Source organism: Anopheles darlingi, chromosome X, assembly GCF_943734745.1.
Source record: "Anopheles darlingi chromosome X, idAnoDarlMG_H_01, whole genome shotgun sequence".
Classification (NCBI taxonomy): Eukaryota; Metazoa; Arthropoda; class Insecta; order Diptera; family Culicidae; genus Anopheles; species Anopheles darlingi.
In genome coordinates, this window is record NC_064873.1 from 3,202,713 (window position 1) to 3,208,262 (window position 5,550).

The following is a 5,550-nucleotide window of genomic DNA, read 5'->3' on the forward strand; positions in this document are numbered from 1 at the left end:
CCAAATCGAAGGACATCGATGGAGGGGAGAAGAAAAAAACAACCACAACAACAACCATCTCGAAAAAGCGGAAACGAATCTCCGGTTCGTGCCGCAGTTCGCTCTGTTGCTCCCTGTTGTAGTCTACCCCCCACCCCTCGGCCACGGTTGGTGGAGGGGAAGAAGGGGAAGAAGGGTGGGGGGACCGCGTCGCGCCATGGCCATCATAAAGTCGATTAATTTAAACTTTCCGCGCGTTAAATCATCGCCGTTGGCAACACAACACGCTGCTGCTGCACACACGCACACACACACACCAACAGACACCACGACCGGGGTTACGAGGCGGTAGTAGGTTAGTAGTTGGTGCTGGCAGGTCACAGACGTCGTCGTCGTCTTTGCTCTATCTATCTAACGAGGTGGAGATTTGAGAGGAGAAATAGAGGGATGAAGGGAGGGATGAAGGGAGGAAGGAGAAGGAGGGCATTTGGCATGGCTATTGGCTCACGGGAGAGCTGGCTTGATCACACACACGCACACGGACACATACACATGCACACAGACAGAGACAGAAGCGTTCGCGCGGGAGCTCAGTGAAACGTGAGAATTTAATAACGCATGAAAACCACAGCAAAAAAGCGAACGGGGGGGGGGGATGAAAAATGAACCTGTGCGAAAGGAGGAGGAAAGAAAGGAAGGGAAGGGAAGGGAAGGTTGGACGACGATTGGAAAATATGGCCAGACAAACAATTTTTCGCGCAATGAGCGTTGCGCGCGCCCAACGCTCTAAATCGCTCGCCTTCCTTCCTTCCTTTTCTTCTGCTTCTTCTTCATCTCATATTTGATCCCTTGGTTTGTGTGTGTGTGTTTTTTTTCTATTTTGCTCCTGCTTTTTCTTCGCTACCGGCGCGCGCGCTCTCTCTCTCTCTCTCTCTCTGTCTCACCATTCGAAAGAAAGAGCAGCCGCTCGATGTTTTATTGGTTTGGCTGTGCTATTGGCAATAATTAAGGCCGGTTGGTGGACATCTGGCCCCACACACACACACACACAAACACACAGAGCGGCACAGAGCGGCACAGAGACACAACAACATCGAGAGCGGCAGCAGCAGCAGCAGCAACACAGCGACAGCAGTGGGTCCAGTGGTTTTGATAGTTATTCAAACAACAATATTCAACGGAGCGAAGCGAAGCAGAAGGGGACTGGGGGACTTGGACACAGCCGCTTCCGGACTGTGTGGTCTCCCCGCGTAGTCTCTGTTCTGTTGCCTACAGGATGCATACATCCACAGCAGCAGCAGCAGCAGAGTTTATTGCAATAATTGCTACATGACAGCAACAAATTCCTTTACGTAAATCCGGAGAGGAGTCAGTGGACAGGTGGTGACCACGTCATCGTGTCTCAATTACCCCTCGACAAATCTGACATCGGAGCAGATCGGAGTAGTGGTAGTGGTGCGTTAAAGGTACACTACTGGCCAATCATTTGTGCAAAAGGGGCACAACGTGCAGTAGATGATGCAGGCAGGCAGGCAGCTAGTTAGTAAAGGTTTTGTGATTTACGTGAAGCCTAATAGGGAAAAGGGGAAAAAGAAAAAAAGCTATGCGAGTATGCGTGCGTGTGTGTGTGTGTGTGTGTGTGTAGGTCATAGCGGAACGTCCGTGGAAAGACATCCGTCTTGAAGGGCTTACTGGTCCGCTGGCTGGCTCGCCAGCATTGTGAGACACACACACACACTTACACACTTTTGCAGCGCAAGGTGCTTGCAAGAACCCTCGGGAATCGATACATATAAATATAAATATTGAATAAAATATATATAAATATATAAATATATATATACAGTATGGAAAAAAAGTGTTTATCCACCCCTGGGGCAAGAAGTTTTCCCTTTGTGGCTAGTTTTCTCCGAACATCTTTGTCGGAAAAAATTATGAATCATATCAATATAAGCATATCTCAATAGATTAGTTTTTTTACTTATTCTTCTTCATTTTGCTTTTTTACTTTTTGGAAAAATAACCCCCACTACAAGAACTGGAACACTGGAAATAACCCAGTAAGAAATGAACAACTATTAGTTGGTTAGGTACTTCTTCTTCTTAGGCGCCTAACTCCATTATTTTAGGGCGATAGAACCATCGATAGGGTCTCATCAACAGATGCGCATGGGATCGGAAAGAGCTAAACTGCATCGTTGAAATGGAGAGAGAAAAAACAAATATTATTTGACTATTTTGAAGAGAAAACCATTTTTTTTTGTATAAGGTGGCTTTTTGTCGTACCTTTCTCTACTATTTTTGTTATATCTTTTTTTTTTCGAGTGGGTCCTTTTGGTAAAAAGTAAAAAGCAAACTGAAGAAGAATAAAAATCGAAACGAATTTGATATACGAATTGATTGATTTTTGCGACTTAGTTGTTTGGATAAAACAGCCAAAACGTTAAATTCCTGCTGGGGTAGATAAACTTTTTCTTCATACTGTATATAGGTTTATAAATTTGTACATATTGGATGCTTGCTTGAAAATCTTTTCATCGGACTGGCTGTAAGGTGTCTGGGCAACTGGCGATGATGGCAATATGCGAATTGTAACAACAATCGCCAGTTGCCTGGCTGCTGTCTGCTGTGCTGTGCTGTGTGCACACATGTGGCCATGGCAGCAGTAGTCACAGGCAACAGAGGTGCGAGAGACCGGTGGCGAGTGTGCTCAAAAGCTAAATGAAATGTACCACGAGCCGGCGGTTCGGCGGAGACCATTCGACCATTCCTTGCACTGAGCGGACGACTGAGACATCATCATACCCAGGAATGGAATGGTTCCCGTTTTTTCTTCCCTCTCTTCGACCGAGAGAAAGAGAGAGAGAGAGAGAGAGAGAGAGAGAGAGAGAGAGAGAGAGAGACGGCCATTCTGGGAGTGCGCACCAGCTGGAAATTGTGTTTTTTTTTGCTGCTGCTGCTGCTCGCTTGCCCGCCTGCAAAGCTCAGAGCTCAGAGTGCAGGAGTCTGTTTAGTGATACGTAGTGTGTTTGTGCGTGTGTGTGTGTGTGTGTGTGTGTGTGTACACATCGTCAGCAGCAGTAGCAGCAGCAGTAGCAGCAGCAGCAGGAGCATCGGTGCATCATAGGCCTCCGCATATGCAGTGTGTGTGTTTGCATGCATGCATACATTGTGCGAACCCGACCGGACACGCCGGGTAACGCGGAGGGGTGTTGCAACCCCCCCCCCCCTCACCACCCCCGTCCGATACACACAGATGCCCCCCACAGATGCTGTTCTGGTGCACGCTCGCTGGTTCTCTCTCTCTCTCTCTCTCTCTCTCTCTCTCTCTCTCTCTCTCGCTCTCTCTCTCTCTCTCTCTCTCTCTCTCTCTCTCTCTCTCTCTCTCTCTCTCTCTCTCTCCCCGGGACCCGGAACTCTCGGTTGTTATGGTGCAGCGGCAGAGTAGCAGACGTAACGCACGACGACGACGACGACGACATCAACCGGTGAGCAGGAAATTCGATAAGAAAATAACATAAATTTCCAATGTCAGCCCAGACCCAGACTAATGTATTACGACATCCATATTCGGCGTGCCCGCTTTTCCTTTTTCTTTTCTTTCTTCTCCTTTTTTTTTGTTAGTTTGTTTTACACCCCCTCCGATCATCCCTTGCAAACAAGAGCAGAAACAGTGAGGAAATTGAGGGCGGAGGGGGGAGTGGGGGTGCATATGTTGAGTTGAGGCGCGACCGCATTAGGCAGCCACGCCAGCCACGCCAGCCACGCCAGCCAGCGCTTATCATCACCACCACCACCACCCACCACCATCAACCCCTAAGTGTGGTGGGGATTTTTGGGGATTTTCTTCGCGAAGCCAGCGCGCTAAGTGCGATGACATCCGGATCCGCACAACCCGTAGGCCCGCGTACTGGTGCTGCGTAGTCAGCACTAAAACACTTATCACCCCTCCCCCCCTCCCCCATCCCCTTGTGACGAAAAGAAAAGCGTGCTCGTGTCGTGTCGTGCGCGATCGCGAGCCTGCTGGCCACTAATCTTACCCTGACCTTTTCCCCCCTTCACTTGCTGCACCTTCGCCACTCTCTGTTATCGGCAGGTGGCCAACCCTTTCATCCCTTTCCCTTCTTCTCCGGCCATGGCACGCTTCAGTGAACCGAGATTTACGAGCCCTTTGAACGGCACAACATTACGTACGGCTCATTAGCGGCTAGCTGGCTGGCTGGCTGGCGTGGCTGGCCCGGGGAAAACGGCTGTTTCCATTTCCGGTCCCTCCCTTGCTGATACCCAACCCCCATCTCCCGGCCTTCCCTGTCGTCACTCGGATGTGGATAATACATCGACACACACACACACACACACACACACACGAGCCCACATCTTGCCTTTTGCATGCAACGGTTTCGAAAGGGGGGTTGCATGTGAATCTAGCGTTCGTCTTCAGTTCAGCTGCTTTCTGCTGCTTTCTGTTGCTGCTGCTGCTGCTGCTGCTGCTGCTGCTGCCGGGCTGTTACAGATCGGGAAGCGCGTCGTGTGCGTGTGCGTGTGCACTCTTTTTGCACTCTTCGATGATCACCGTAAATACCAGGTGTATAAGCTTAAAATAAGCGTTTGCTTCTAGATGGGTTTAGCGAGTAAATTGTGCTCTCATCGACCTGTTCTTTGTTTTATTGCATGGGTTAGACACCTGTTCACGTAAATCAGTGCCAATCATAATTGATTTTATGCAGCAAAAACGAATATTTTTCCTTGCGTCAATCATGTCAAGTTTTGTTGCCAGAAAAAGAGCATATGCGGAAAGCTCAACTTTTATTGGCTTTAATTTGAAGAAATCGGCTGCCGAATCCAATAAAATGCTTCTAGAGGCCTATGGTGACAGTGTACTAGCGAAATCCACCTACAGATAATGGTTTCGTCGGTTAAAAAATGGGACATTTTGACTTGAGTGACAAAAAGCGTGAAAATTGACCCAGAAAAGTTGAGGACCATGAGCTGCAGGCTGGTTTTAGATAAAGATGATGCGACAATAGCGAAAACTAGTTGCCCAGCAGTTGCGAGCTACTAAACCAACGAGTTTCCAAACGTATACGGGGCGATGGAAATGGTTAAACAATTGGAAAAACGGGTAACCCATGAATTGAACGATCGTCAAATGGAGCGACGCCAAAACACCGGCGAAATTTTGCTTTCTAGACCAAAAAAGAAAGTCATTTCTGCATCTTGTGTTAACTAGCGATGAAAAGTGGATATATTTTGAGAATCCAAAACGGAAAAAAAAATCTTGGATCGATCCCGGACAACCAACCAGCAGCTTCTTCCCCAATACCAAATCGGACCTTTGGACGCGAGACGATGCTGTGCGTTTGGTGGGATCAGCTGGGTGTGGGTGGCTACTGATGAGCAGCTGTTCAAACCTGAAGAACCGGTTAATGGGCATCGATAGCAGTAAAAACTAATCAAATTGCACTGTGATTTACATAAAAAAAAAGACCGCGTTATGAACAAAGACACGAGAAGTTGATAATTCTCCAAGACAGCGCGCCACATCGCCCCCTCGTCAAAAATGGTCCAAAA